The sequence below is a fragment of the Phyllobates terribilis genome, unplaced genomic scaffold (assembly GCF_046119375.1).
Source record: "Phyllobates terribilis strain yellow unplaced genomic scaffold, ASM4611937v1 Scaffold_5__5_contigs__length_657084704, whole genome shotgun sequence".
NCBI classification, from domain to species: Eukaryota; Metazoa; Chordata; class Amphibia; order Anura; family Dendrobatidae; genus Phyllobates; species Phyllobates terribilis.
In genome coordinates this window covers 315528367-315545117 of record NW_027362765.1, presented here as the reverse complement: position 1 = coordinate 315545117, position 16751 = coordinate 315528367, and the positions used below count along the sequence as shown (strand labels likewise).

General features: G+C 44.3%; 1 protein-coding gene across 7 annotated transcripts in view; it reads right to left on the bottom strand.

Annotated features, from left to right (window-relative positions):
- The window catches only part of LOC141273085 (uncharacterized), a 266215-nt gene extending 251898 nt beyond the window's left edge, over positions 1–14317 (bottom strand). For 2 of the 7 annotated variants that reach the window (XM_073684457.1, XM_073684458.1), the window contains exon 1: positions 14017–14317. The gene's annotated coding sequence lies outside the window, so the exon portion shown is untranslated. The remainder of the gene's footprint in view (positions 1–14016) is intronic. The other 5 variants (XM_073684453.1, XM_073684452.1, XM_073684454.1 and 2 more) reach the window with 3 other exon arrangements.
- Between the last annotated feature and the right edge of the window lie 2434 nt (positions 14318–16751).

The window sequence follows — 16751 nt, the reverse complement described above, 5'->3', positions numbered from 1 at the left end:
AGTATGTGCACAGCACATGCGGATTATCATTGGGGAACATTGCAGACCTTCTACCATGCGTTTTATAAGCGTTTCTGCAGTATGTGCACAGCACATGGGGATTATCATTGGGGAACATTGCAGACCTTCTACCATGCGTTTTATAAGCGTTTCTGCAGTATGTGCACAGCACATGCGGATTATCATTGGGGAACATTGCAGGCCTTCTACCATGCGTTTTATAAGCGTTTCTGCAGTATGTGCACAGCACATGCGGATTATCATTGGGGAACATTACAGACCTTCTACCATGCGTTTTATAAGCGTTTCTGCAGTATGTGCACAGCACATGGGGATTATCATTGGGGAACATTGCAGACCTTCTACCATGCGTTTTATAAGCGTTTCTGCAGTATGTGCACAGCACATGCGGATTATCATTGGGGAACATTGCACACCTTCTACCAAGCGTTTTATAAGCGTTTCTGCAGTATGTGCACAGCACATGCGGATTATCATTGGGGGAACATTGCAGACCTTCTACCATGCGTTTTATAAGCGTTACTGCAGTATGTGCACAGCACATGCGGATTATCATTGGGGAACATTGCACACCTTCTACCAAGCGTTTTATAAGCGTTTCTGCAGTATGTGCACAGCACATGCGGATTATCATTGGGGAACATTGCAGACCTTCTACCATGCGTTTTATAAGCGTTTCTGCAGTATGTGCACAGCACATGCGGATTATCATTGGGGAACATTACAGACCTTCTACCATGCGTTTTATAAGCGTTTCTGCAGTATGTGCACAGCACATGCGGATTATCATTGGGGAACATTACAGACCTTCTACCATGCGTTTTATAAGCGTTTCTGCAGTATGTGCACAGCACATGCGGATTATCATTGGGGAACATTGCAGACCTTCTACCATGCGTTTTATAAGCGTTTCTGCAGTATGTACACAGCACATGCGGATTATCATTGGGGAACATTACAGACCTTCTACCATGCGTTTTATAAGCGTTTCTGCAGTATGTGCACAGCACATGGGGATTATCATTGGGGAACATTGCAGACCTTCTACCATGCGTTTTATAAGCGTTTCTGCAGTATGTGCACAGCACATGCGGATTATCATTGGGGAACATTACAGACCTTCTACCATGCGTTTTATAAGCGTTTCTGCAGTATGTACACAGCACATGCGGATTATCATTGGGGAACATTACAGACCTTCTACCATGCGTTTTATAAGCGTTTCTGCAGTATGTGCACAGCACATGTGGATTATCATTGGGGAACATTGCAGACCTTCTACCATGCGTTTTATAAGCGTTTCTGCAGTATGTGCACAGCACATGGGGATTATCATTGGGGAACATTACAGACCTTCTACCATGCGTTTTATAAGCGTTTCTGCAGTATGTGCACAGCACATGCGGATTATCATTGGGGAACATTACAGACCTTCTACCATGCGTTTTATAAGCGTTTCTGCAGTATGTGCACAGCACATGCGGATTATCATTGGGGAACATTACAGACCTTCTACCATGCGTTTTATAAGCGTTTCTGCAGTATGTGCACAGCACATGCGGATTATCATTGGGGAACATTGCAGACCTTCTACCATGCGTTTTATAAGCGTTTCTGCAGTATGTGCACAGCACATGCGGATTATCATTGGGGAACATTGCAGACCTTCTACCATGCGTTTTATAAGCGTTTCTGCAGTATGTGCACAGCACATGGGGATTATCATTGGGGAACATTGCAGACCTTCTACCATGCGTTTTATAAGCGTTTCTGCAGTATGTGCACAGCACATGCGGATTATCATTGGGGAACATTGCAGGCCTTCTACCATGCGTTTTATAAGCGTTTCTGCAGTATGTACACAGCACATGGGGATTATCATTGGGGAACATTGCAGACCTTCTACCATGCGTTTTATAAGCGTTTCTGCAGTATGTGCACAGCACATGCGGATTATCATTGGGGAACATTGCAGACCTTCTACCATGCGTTTTATAAGCGTTTCTGCAGTATGTGCACAGCACATGCGGATTATCATTGGGGAACATTGCAGACCTTCTACCATGCGTTTTATAAGCGTTTCTGCAGTATGTGCACAGCACATGCGGATTATCATTGGGGAATATTACAGACCTTCTACCATGCGTTTTATAAGCGTTTCTGCAGTATGTGCACAGCACATGCGGATTATCATTGGGGAACATTGCAGACCTTCTACCATGCGTTTTATAAGCGTTTCTGCAGTATGTGCACAGCACATGGGGATTATCATTGGGGAACATTGCAGACCTTCTACCATGCGTTTTATAAGCGTTTCTGCAGTATGTGCACAGCACATGCGGATTATCATTGGGGAACATTGCAGACCTTCTACCATGCGTTTTATAAGCGTTTCTGCAGTATGTGCACAGCACATGCGGATTATCATTGGGGAACATTGCAGACCTTCTACCATGCGTTTTATAAGCGTTTCTGCAGTATGTGCACAGCACATGCGGATTATCATTGGGGAACATTGCAGACCTTCTACCATGCGTTTTATAAGCGTTTCTGCAGTATTTGCACAGCACATGGGGATTATCATTGGGGAACATTGCAGACCTTCTACCATGCGTTTTATAAGCGTTTCTGCAGTATGTACACAGCACATGCGGATTATCATTGGGGAACATTGCACACCTTCTACCAAGCGTTTTATAAGCGTTTCTGCAGTATGTGCACAGCACATGTGGATTATCATTGGGGAACATTGCAGACCTTCTACCATGCGTTTTATAAGCGTTTCTGCAGTATGTGCACAGCACATGCGGATTATCATTGGGGAACATTACAGACCTTCTACCATGCGTTTTATAAGCGTTTCTGCAGTATGTGCACAGCACATGCGGATTATCATTGGGGAACATTACAGACCTTCTACCATGCGTTTTATAAGCGTTTCTGCAGTATGTGCACAGCACATGCGGATTATCATTGGGGAACATTACAGACCTTCTACCATGCGTTTTATAAGCGTTTCTGCAGTATGTGCACAGCACATGCGGATTATCATTGGGGAACATTGCAGACCTTCTACCATGCGTTTTATAAGCGTTTCTGCAGTATGTACACAGCACATGCGGATTATCATTGGGGAACATTACAGACCTTCTACCATGCGTTTTATAAGCGTTTCTGCAGTATGTGCACAGCACATGGGGATTATCATTGGGGAACATTGCAGACCTTCTACCATGCGTTTTATAAGCGTTTCTGCAGTATGTGCACAGCACATGCGGATTATCATTGGGGAACATTACAGACCTTCTACCATGCGTTTTATAAGCGTTTCTGCAGTATGTGCACAGCACATGCGGATTATCATTGGGGAACATTACAGACCTTCTACCATGCGTTTTATAAGCGTTTCTGCAGTATGTGCACAGCACATGCGGATTATCATTGGGGAACATTACAGACCTTCTACCATGCGTTTTATAAGCGTTTCTGCAGTATGTGCACAGCACATGCGGATTATCATTGGGGAACATTACAGACCTTCTACCATGCGTTTTATAAGCGTTTCTGCAGTATGTGCACAGCACATGCGGATTATCATTGGGGAACATTACAGACCTTCTACCATGCGTTTTATAAGCGTTTCTGCAGTATGTGCACAGCACATGCGGATTATCATTGGGGAACATTACAGACCTTCTACCATGCGTTTTATAAGCGTTTCTGCAGTATGTGCACAGCACATGCGGATTATCATTGGGGAACATTGCAGACCTTCTACCATGCGTTTTATAAGCGTTTCTGCAGTATGTGCACAGCACATGGGGATTATCATTGGGGAACATTACAGACCTTCTACCAAGCGTTTTATAAGCGTTTCTGCAGTATGTGCACAGCACATGCGGATTATCATTGGGGAACATTGCAGACCTTCTACCATGCGTTTTATAAGCGTTTCTGCAGTATGTGCACAGCACATGGGGATTATCATTGGGGAACATTACAGACCTTCTACCAAGCGTTTTATAAGCGTTTCTGCAGTATGTGCACAGCACATGCGGATTATCATTGGGGAACATTGCAGACCTTCTACCATGCGTTTTATAAGCGTTTCTGCAGTATGTGCACAGCACATGGGGATTATCATTGGGGAACATTACAGACCTTCTACCAAGCGTTTTATAAGCGTTTCTGCAGTATGTGCACAGCACATGCGGATTATCATTGGGGAACATTACAGACCTTCTACCAAGCGTTTTATAAGCGTTTCTGCAGTATGTGCACAGCACATGGGGATTATCATTGGGGAACATTACAGACCTTCTACCATGCGTTTTATAAGCGTTTCTGCAGTATGTGCACAGCACATGGGGATTATCATTGGGGAACATTACAGACCTTCTACCAAGCGTTTTATAAGCGTTTCTGCAGTATGTGCACAGCACATGCGGATTATCATTGGGGAACATTGCAGACCTTCTACCATGCGTTTTATAAGCGTTTCTGCAGTATGTGCACAGCACATGGGGATTATCATTGGGGAACATTACAGACCTTCTACCATGCGTTTTATAAGCGTTTCTGCAGTATGTGCACAGCACATGGGGATTATCATTGGGGAACATTACAGACCTTCTACCATGCGTTTTATAAGCGTTTCTGCAGTATGTGCACAGCACATGCGGATTATCATTGGGGAACATTACAGACCTTCTACCATGCGTTTTATAAGCGTTTCTGCAGTATGTGCACAGCACATGCGGATTATCATTGGGGAACATTACAGACCTTCTACCATGCGTTTTATAAGCGTTTCTGCAGTATGTGCACAGCACATGCGGATTATCATTGGGGAACATTGCAGACCTTCTACCATGCGTTTTATAAGCGTTTCTGCAGTATGTGCACAGCACATGGGGATTATCATTGGGGAACATTACAGACCTTCTACCAAGCGTTTTATAAGCGTTTCTGCAGTATGTGCACAGCACATGCGGATTATCATTGGGGAACATTGCAGACCTTCTACCATGCGTTTTATAAGCGTTTCTGCAGTATGTGCACAGCACATGGGGATTATCATTGGGGAACATTACAGACCTTCTACCAAGCGTTTTATAAGCGTTTCTGCAGTATGTGCACAGCACATGCGGATTATCATTGGGGAACATTGCAGACCTTCTACCATGCGTTTTATAAGCGTTTCTGCAGTATGTGCACAGCACATGGGGATTATCATTGGGGAACATTACAGACCTTCTACCAAGCGTTTTATAAGCGTTTCTGCAGTATGTGCACAGCACATGCGGATTATCATTGGGGAACATTACAGACCTTCTACCAAGCGTTTTATAAGCGTTTCTGCAGTATGTGCACAGCACATGGGGATTATCATTGGGGAACATTACAGACCTTCTACCATGCGTTTTATAAGCGTTTCTGCAGTATGTGCACAGCACATGGGGATTATCATTGGGGAACATTACAGACCTTCTACCAAGCGTTTTATAAGCGTTTCTGCAGTATGTGCACAGCACATGCGGATTATCATTGGGGAACATTGCAGACCTTCTACCATGCGTTTTATAAGCGTTTCTGCAGTATGTGCACAGCACATGGGGATTATCATTGGGGAACATTACAGACCTTCTACCATGCGTTTTATAAGCGTTTCTGCAGTATGTGCACAGCACATGGGGATTATCATTGGGGAACATTACAGACCTTCTACCATGCGTTTTATAAGCGTTTCTGCAGTATGTGCACAGCACATGGGGATTATCATTGGGGAACATTGCAGACCTTCTACCATGCGTTTTATAAGCGTTTCTGCAGTATGTGCACAGCACATGGGGATTATCATTGGGGATCATTGCAGACCTTCTACCAAGCGTTTTATAAGCGTTTCTGCAGTATGTACACAGCACATGCAGATTATCATTGGGGAACATTGCAGACCTTCTACCAAGCGTTTTATAAGCGTTTCTGCAGTATGTACACAGCACATGCGGATTATCATTGGGGAACATTACAGGCCTTCTACCATGCGTTTTATAAGCGTTTCTGCAGTATGTGCACAGCACATGCGGATTATCATTGGGGAACATTACAGACCTTCTACCATGCGTTTTATAAGCGTTTCTGCAGTATGTGCACAGCACATGGGGATTATCATTGGGGAACATTACAGACCTTCTACCATGCGTTTTATAAGCGTTTCTGCAGTATGTGCACAGCACATGCGGATTATCATTGGGGAACATTACAGACCTTCTACCATGCGTTTTATAAGCGTTTCTGCAGTATGTGCACAGCACATGCGGATTATCATTGGGGAACATTACAGACCTTCTACCATGCGTTTTATAAGCGTTTCTGCAGTATGTGCACAGCACATGGGGATTATCATTGGGGAACATTACAGGCCTTCTACCATGCGTTTTATAAGCGTTTCTGCAGTATGTGCACAGCACATGCGGATTATCATTGGGGAACATTACAGACCTTCTACCATGCGTTTTATAAGCGTTTCTGCAGTATGTGCACAGCACATGCGGATTATCATTGGGGAACATTGCAGACCTTCTACCATGCGTTTTATAAGCGTTTCTGTAGTATGTACACAGCACATGCGGATTATCATTGGGGAACATTACAGACCTTCTACCATGCGTTTTATAAGCGTTTCTGCAGTATGTACACAGCACATGTGGATTATCATTGGGGAACATTACAGACCTTCTACCATGCGTTTTATAAGCGTTTCTGCAGTATGTACACAGCACATGCGGATTATCATTGGGGAACATTACAGACCTTCTACCATGCGTTTTATAAGCGTTTCTGCAGTATGTGCACAGCACATGGGGATTATCATTGGGGAACATTACAGACCTTCTACCATGCGTTTTATAAGCGTTTCTGCAGTATGTGCACAGCACATGCGGATTATCATTGGGGAACATTACAGACCTTCTACCATGCGTTTTATAAGCGTTTCTGCAGTATGTGCACAGCACATGGGGATTATCATTGGGGAACATTACAGACCTTCTACCATGCGTTTTATAAGCGTTTCTGCAGTATGTGCACAGCACATGGGGATTATCATTGGGGAACATTACAGACCTTCTACCATGCGTTTTATAAGCGTTTCTGCAGTATGTGCACAGCACATGCGGATTATCATTGGGGAACATTGCAGACCTTCTACCATGCGTTTTATAAGCGTTTCTGTAGTATGTACACAGCACATGCGGATTATCATTGGGGAACATTACAGACCTTCTACCATGCGTTTTATAAGCGTTTCTGCAGTATGTGCACAGCACATGCGGATTATCATTGGGGAACATTACAGACCTTCTACCATGCGTTTTATAAGCGTTTCTGCAGTATGTGCACAGCACATGCGGATTATCATTGGGGAACATTACAGACCTTCTACCATGCGTTTTATAAGCGTTTCTGCAGTATGTGCACAGCACATGCGGATTATCATTGGGGAACATTACAGACCTTCTACCATGCGTTTTATAAGCGTTTCTGCAGTATGTGCACAGCACATGCGGATTATCATTGGGGAACATTGCAGACCTTCTACCAAGCGTTTTATAAGCGTTTCTGCAGTATGTGCACAGCACATGCGGATTATCATTGGGGAACATTACAGACCTTCTACCATGCGTTTTATAAGCGTTTCTGCAGTATGTGCACAGCACATGCGGATTATCATTGGGGAACATTACAGACCTTCTACCATGCGTTTTATAAGCGTTTCTGCAGTATGTGCACAGCACATGCGGATTATCATTGGGGAACATTACAGACCTTCTACCATGCGTTTTATAAGCGTTTCTGCAGTATGTGCACAGCACATGCGGATTATCATTGGGGAACATTGCAGACCTTCTACCATGCGTTTTATAAGCGTTTCTGCAGTATGTACACAGCACATGCGGATTATCATTGGGGAACATTACAGACCTTCTACCATGCGTTTTATAAGCGTTTCTGCAGTATGTGCACAGCACATGGGGATTATCATTGGGGAACATTGCAGACCTTCTACCATGCGTTTTATAAGCGTTTCTGCAGTATGTGCACAGCACATGCGGATTATCATTGGGGAACATTACAGACCTTCTACCATGCGTTTTATAAGCGTTTCTGCAGTATGTGCACAGCACATGCGGATTATCATTGGGGAACATTACAGACCTTCTACCATGCGTTTTATAAGCGTTTCTGCAGTATGTGCACAGCACATGCGGATTATCATTGGGGAACATTACAGACCTTCTACCATGCGTTTTATAAGCGTTTCTGCAGTATGTGCACAGCACATGCGGATTATCATTGGGGAACATTACAGACCTTCTACCATGCGTTTTATAAGCGTTTCTGCAGTATGTGCACAGCACATGCGGATTATCATTGGGGAACATTACAGACCTTCTACCATGCGTTTTATAAGCGTTTCTGCAGTATGTGCACAGCACATGCGGATTATCATTGGGGAACATTACAGACCTTCTACCATGCGTTTTATAAGCGTTTCTGCAGTATGTGCACAGCACATGCGGATTATCATTGGGGAACATTACAGACCTTCTACCATGCGTTTTATAAGCGTTTCTGCAGTATGTGCACAGCACATGCGGATTATCATTGGGGAACATTGCAGACCTTCTACCATGCGTTTTATAAGCGTTTCTGCAGTATGTGCACAGCACATGGGGATTATCATTGGGGAACATTACAGACCTTCTACCAAGCGTTTTATAAGCGTTTCTGCAGTATGTGCACAGCACATGCGGATTATCATTGGGGAACATTGCAGACCTTCTACCATGCGTTTTATAAGCGTTTCTGCAGTATGTGCACAGCACATGGGGATTATCATTGGGGAACATTACAGACCTTCTACCAAGCGTTTTATAAGCGTTTCTGCAGTATGTGCACAGCACATGCGGATTATCATTGGGGAACATTGCAGACCTTCTACCATGCGTTTTATAAGCGTTTCTGCAGTATGTGCACAGCACATGGGGATTATCATTGGGGAACATTACAGACCTTCTACCAAGCGTTTTATAAGCGTTTCTGCAGTATGTGCACAGCACATGCGGATTATCATTGGGGAACATTACAGACCTTCTACCAAGCGTTTTATAAGCGTTTCTGCAGTATGTGCACAGCACATGGGGATTATCATTGGGGAACATTACAGACCTTCTACCATGCGTTTTATAAGCGTTTCTGCAGTATGTGCACAGCACATGGGGATTATCATTGGGGAACATTACAGACCTTCTACCAAGCGTTTTATAAGCGTTTCTGCAGTATGTGCACAGCACATGCGGATTATCATTGGGGAACATTGCAGACCTTCTACCATGCGTTTTATAAGCGTTTCTGCAGTATGTGCACAGCACATGGGGATTATCATTGGGGAACATTACAGACCTTCTACCATGCGTTTTATAAGCGTTTCTGCAGTATGTGCACAGCACATGGGGATTATCATTGGGGAACATTACAGACCTTCTACCATGCGTTTTATAAGCGTTTCTGCAGTATGTGCACAGCACATGCGGATTATCATTGGGGAACATTACAGACCTTCTACCATGCGTTTTATAAGCGTTTCTGCAGTATGTGCACAGCACATGCGGATTATCATTGGGGAACATTACAGACCTTCTACCATGCGTTTTATAAGCGTTTCTGCAGTATGTGCACAGCACATGCGGATTATCATTGGGGAACATTGCAGACCTTCTACCATGCGTTTTATAAGCGTTTCTGCAGTATGTGCACAGCACATGGGGATTATCATTGGGGAACATTACAGACCTTCTACCAAGCGTTTTATAAGCGTTTCTGCAGTATGTGCACAGCACATGCGGATTATCATTGGGGAACATTGCAGACCTTCTACCATGCGTTTTATAAGCGTTTCTGCAGTATGTGCACAGCACATGGGGATTATCATTGGGGAACATTACAGACCTTCTACCAAGCGTTTTATAAGCGTTTCTGCAGTATGTGCACAGCACATGCGGATTATCATTGGGGAACATTGCAGACCTTCTACCATGCGTTTTATAAGCGTTTCTGCAGTATGTGCACAGCACATGGGGATTATCATTGGGGAACATTACAGACCTTCTACCAAGCGTTTTATAAGCGTTTCTGCAGTATGTGCACAGCACATGCGGATTATCATTGGGGAACATTACAGACCTTCTACCAAGCGTTTTATAAGCGTTTCTGCAGTATGTGCACAGCACATGGGGATTATCATTGGGGAACATTACAGACCTTCTACCATGCGTTTTATAAGCGTTTCTGCAGTATGTGCACAGCACATGGGGATTATCATTGGGGAACATTACAGACCTTCTACCAAGCGTTTTATAAGCGTTTCTGCAGTATGTGCACAGCACATGCGGATTATCATTGGGGAACATTGCAGACCTTCTACCATGCGTTTTATAAGCGTTTCTGCAGTATGTGCACAGCACATGGGGATTATCATTGGGGAACATTACAGACCTTCTACCATGCGTTTTATAAGCGTTTCTGCAGTATGTGCACAGCACATGGGGATTATCATTGGGGAACATTACAGACCTTCTACCATGCGTTTTATAAGCGTTTCTGCAGTATGTGCACAGCACATGTGGATTATCATTGGGGAACATTGCAGACCTTCTACCATGCGTTTTATAAGCGTTTCTGCAGTATGTGCACAGCACATGGGGATTATCATTGGGGAACATTGCAGACCTTCTACCATGCGTTTTATAAGCGTTTCTGCAGTATGTGCACAGCACATGGGGATTATCATTGGGGATCATTGCAGACCTTCTACCAAGCGTTTTATAAGCGTTTCTGCAGTATGTACACAGCACATGCAGATTATCATTGGGGAACATTGCAGACCTTCTACCAAGCGTTTTATAAGCGTTTCTGCAGTATGTACACAGCACATGCGGATTATCATTGGGGAACATTACAGGCCTTCTACCATGCGTTTTATAAGCGTTTCTGCAGTATGTGCACAGCACATGCGGATTATCATTGGGGAACATTACAGACCTTCTACCATGCGTTTTATAAGCGTTTCTGCAGTATGTGCACAGCACATGGGGATTATCATTGGGGAACATTACAGACCTTCTACCATGCGTTTTATAAGCGTTTCTGCAGTATGTGCACAGCACATGCGGATTATCATTGGGGAACATTACAGACCTTCTACCATGCGTTTTATAAGCGTTTCTGCAGTATGTGCACAGCACATGCGGATTATCATTGGGGAACATTACAGACCTTCTACCATGCGTTTTATAAGCGTTTCTGCAGTATGTGCACAGCACATGGGGATTATCATTGGGGAACATTACAGGCCTTCTACCATGCGTTTTATAAGCGTTTCTGCAGTATGTGCACAGCACATGCGGATTATCATTGGGGAACATTACAGACCTTCTACCATGCGTTTTATAAGCGTTTCTGCAGTATGTGCACAGCACATGCGGATTATCATTGGGGAACATTGCAGACCTTCTACCATGCGTTTTATAAGCGTTTCTGTAGTATGTACACAGCACATGCGGATTATCATTGGGGAACATTACAGACCTTCTACCATGCGTTTTATAAGCGTTTCTGCAGTATGTACACAGCACATGCGGATTATCATTGGGGAACATTACAGACCTTCTACCATGCGTTTTATAAGCGTTTCTGCAGTATGTACACAGCACATGCGGATTATCATTGGGGAACATTACAGACCTTCTACCATGCGTTTTATAAGCGTTTCTGCAGTATGTGCACAGCACATGGGGATTATCATTGGGGAACATTACAGACCTTCTACCATGCGTTTTATAAGCGTTTCTGCAGTATGTGCACAGCACATGGGGATTATCATTGGGGAACATTACAGACCTTCTACCATGCGTTTTATAAGCGTTTCTGCAGTATGTGCACAGCACATGGGGATTATCATTGGGGAACATTACAGACCTTCTACCATTCGTTTTATAAGCGTTTCTGCAGTATGTGCACAGCACATGGGGATTATCATTGGGGAACATTACAGACCTTCTACCATGCGTTTTATAAGCGTTTCTGCAGTATGTGCACAGCACATGCGGATTATCATTGGGGAACATTGCAGACCTTCTACCATGCGTTTTATAAGCGTTTCTGTAGTATGTGCACAGCACATGGGGATTATCATTGGGGAACATTACAGACCTTCTACCATGCGTTTTATAAGCGTTTCTGCAGTATGTGCACAGCACATGCGGATTATCATTGGGGAACATTACAGACCTTCTACCATGCGTTTTATAAGCGTTTCTGCAGTATGTGCACAGCACATGCGGATTATCATTGGGGAACATTACAGACCTTCTACCATGCGTTTTATAAGCGTTTCTGCAGTATGTGCACAGCACATGCGGATTATCATTGGGGAACATTACAGACCTTCTACCATGCGTTTTATAAGCGTTTCTGCAGTATGTGCACAGCACATGGGGATTATCATTGGGGAACATTACAGACTTTCTACCATGCGTTTTATAAGCGTTTCTGCAGTATGTGCACAGCACATGCGGATTATCATTGGGGAACATTGCAGACCTTCTACCATGCGTTTTATAAGCGTTTCTGCAGTATGTGCACAGCACATGGGGATTATCATTGGGGAACATTACAGACCTTCTACCATGCGTTTTATAAGCGTTTCTGCAGTATGTACACAGCACATGGGGATTATCATTGGGGAACATTACAGACCTTCTACCAAGCGTTTTATAAGCGTTTCTGCAGTATGTGCACAGCACATGGGGATTATCATTGGGGAACATTACAGACCTTCTACCATGCGTTTTATAAGCGTTTCTGCAGTATGTGCACAGCACATGGGGATTATCATTGGGGAACATTGCAGACCTTCTACCATGCGTTTTATAAGCGTTTCTGCAGTATGTGCACAGCACATGGGGATTATCATTGGGGAACATTGCAGACCTTCTACCATGCGTTTTATAAGCGTTTCTGCAGTATGTGCACAGCACATGGGGATTATCATTGGGGAACATTGCAGACCTTCTACCATGCGTTTTATAAGCGTTTCTGCAGTATGTACACAGCACATGGGGATTATCATTGGGGAACATTACAGACCTTCTACCATGCGTTTTATAAGCGTTTCTGCAGTATGTGCACAGCACATGGGGATTATCATTGGGGAACATTGCAGACCTTCTACCATGCGTTTTATAAGCGTTTCTGCAGTATGTACACAGCACATGGGGATTATCATTGGGGAACATTGCAGACCTTCTACCAAGCGTTTTTTAAGCTTTTCCGCGGTGGACATAGCGCATCGTGGGCACGCAGCCTTAGAGAAGTCAGTGGCTCTCACTGGGGTACTGGCTCCCATCAGTCACAGCAGGATCGTTCGCGACCTGACATCACTACTCACAATAGCCTCTCTCTTCCCCCATCTTCACCTCACCCACCTCCTCACTTCCCGTCCCAACCGTCATGTCGGCCTCACTGAAACACTGGTTTCAATAAGCAGTGGTTTGATTTTTTCACCCCCACTTCCTTTTATTTCCTTCCGCTCCCCACCCTTACATTCCTCTGGCACACACAGTTATTGGGGTCATGGAAGCGCTTATAGTAACACCTCATCACGCTGGTTATACTCCAATGTTTAACAATAACCGAATATTAACAACCCTCAGCTGCAGCAGCATTATTATTATTATTATTATTATTGGAAGGTTCTGTTCTCATAATCAATGTTGTTAAAACCCAATAAAATTATTTATAGTAAAAAGAAAAGTTGGGAGTTGTGGGAACAGCTTGTCAAGGTACCAGTCCATCTACAAGGGTCCCGAGGGCACGACCACCTCGCCCCCTGCCAGACATGGCCCATCTACAGGGGGCGCAGCGCTTCCTTACCTACATGTGAGGAGATCCCCCAGGAAGTCAGACGATCGCTCCAGGAGGGCAGGAAGAAGGAAGTCAGCAGAAGGCGCGCCACGACTGACAGGCGTGGAGGGGGCAGGAGCCCTGAGGCGAGTGCTCGTCCTGCAGCCAGATGGTAGGTTAGGAGGCGGCATGTAATGGCTGACACAGCTGTTTGGGCTGCTGCACCAGCTGGACTGCAAAGTTTTCCTAGCCTCGAGCCTGCGTCTTCAGGAGAGAGTGCTCCAGCTGTTAGCAGCGGCAGGAGTGCAGTTTCATCGCCATCTGCTGGTCTATTAAGGAATTGTCAGAGTTGCAGGAGATGTGGATGCTGCTGTTTGGCCGCCACCTGCTGGTGGAGTTGAGTAAGTGCACTGGTGTTTCTTCTGTTTTCTTTCCTTTACCGGTGCCTGGTTTCATAGTTGCACAGCCAGAAAAGATTTTACAACAGGCACTGGGCAGTCAGGAGACCCTCCCAATCAAGTTGTTGTTGGGGTCCGGGACCAGGTGAGGCGATCCTATTGTCACAAATTTCGTTGTTTCTTTGGGGTATGGCTGTACAATCTGCTCCGCTTTTGCTGTGCGGCTTTTTGAGTCATCAGCTTGCACACGGACACATCCACGTTTAACATTAGCCGGTAGAAGTGATGGGGTAGCTAGGCTTCAGCCTCTTTCACAACAGCCCCCGGAAGAAGTTAGGTAAAACGCGCGTTGGGGTGGAGGGACGCAGCTCCTGGATTTATCGTGAACATTAAGAGGTTTAGCCTAAGGTAAAACTTATACCCAGTATTACTATTATCAACTTTTTATTCATTTTATAGTATTATAGATAAACCAGATACTATTTCATCCATACTATCTATGAATGGTCATCAACTAAATCTGAGTAATTAATGGATTAATTGTACTATTCTTGATCTTGGTTATAAAACTACTGCTACCAGGTTATTTTTTGGCGTCCTTATGTATGTGAGGCACTGTTTATTTTTCTTGATTTTAATCTTTGTATTATGATATTTGATCAATAAAGACTTATATTTTATCTTTGCTTTGTTCACTTCTCTGGTTCTGTCATTCATTTGTTCGCAGACCATAATGTTATATGTTATATTTTATAAGGTGGTAACATGTTTGGGGAGTTTCTTGCCGGACTTAGGTAGGTTTTGGGTTGATTTGTGAGTTTTTCGGGGTCGCAGCTTACAGGGTCCTCAAGTGCTTTGTCAGCTAGTGGGCAAGCAGTTGGGAGCGCGGTGGCTTTACAAAGTCAGTCTGAAGATGAGGCATCAGGTTGTCTTGCTAGAAATGTGGAAGATCAGACAGAGAAGCAGGATGGGACTAGCAGGGCGTTACCTGTGTCAGATCTAGCCAAAAGTCTTATGTACATGTGTTTTGAAAGACCTTTGGGAGCACATTTAAAGCAGACTGCGTGGCCTGGGCACCAAGCAAGGACAACACATGTATGCTCTGCACCTGCTCTTGTGCTATATTTTATACATTTTTCCCTGGCTAAAAGTGGGCCAAAACTAATTTTACAAGTCCATTATCCCCTCTGGTCACGTTTGCAGCTCTGCTTTGATTACCATTTATGGTGAGAGGATCAGGACTCTGACTTTGATGTCCGGATCCTGTACACTGGCTTGGGCTGGGAGGCATTGCTCTTGCTGAGTGATCAGAAAGAAGGATTCTGGGGGTCCCTCTCCCTCCGGCTGTGGCACTGAACCGGGACTGACCTTCCAAAGGGTTATCCCCCACCAAAACTCTGTGTTCACTGAACCATGCGGATTTACCGCATTCAGTACATTCTAGTGGTCAAATTTCTGTTGCGGAGACCAACGACTCCCAAGAGAAATTGACATGCTGCAGTCCTGAAAGACGCGCCACATGTCAGTGTCCACGGGTTATCCACAGCTTCAGATGCACGCGTAGTGGACATGGGATTTCTAGAAATACCATCCACTATGCTGTAACATCTTGATGTTGCAGGTTGTTATTGGTGCCGGCGCCGGCACCCTTATTGGTGTTATCGGTGGTCGCCGGCCGGAAGTTCTTACCGGAAGTAACGCGAGGTACTGCACATCCACCTCCCATTAAGTTAAATGGAAGGTGGATGTGCAGTTACAAGAACCGGCCACTACAGTTAGACGACCAGGACCCAGAAGGTAAGGACTTCCGGCCGGCGCTTGGCACTGATAAGAGCTGATCGGTGGGGGTGCCACGTGAGGAACCCTGGCCGATCATACATTGATGCCCTATCCTACGGACAACTTCTTTAACCCTGCTGTTCTGTTCGGGTCTACTATACACATTTTGACCGGACCTATTAAAGTCTTGATTTTTAGCTAATTTAAGTGTTTTATTTGAGTACCTGTTGCATTATTATACTGTATGTGAACATAAGGTAAATAAACAAAAAGGCAGCCTCACCGTGTCCTATTAGTATAACTCAGTCTGTTTTGCAATGCTGTGGGTCTCCAACCAATAGCCGTGACTTAAAGCTTCACATAAGAAAATTAGTTATGGTGAGTCCCAAGAATAATTAAAAATCCTCAATTTATTGAAAAAAGATTAAAAGATCATACAGGTTGGGGATACATCTCAACGCGTTTCTGGCAGAAGCCCTTATTCACTGAGATACAGATTCCTTAGGATACATGCTATAAAAACAAATGGTGACCAACCATTGATCAATAAACACATGTTAGCAATCAATCACGTTTGAGAATAATCAG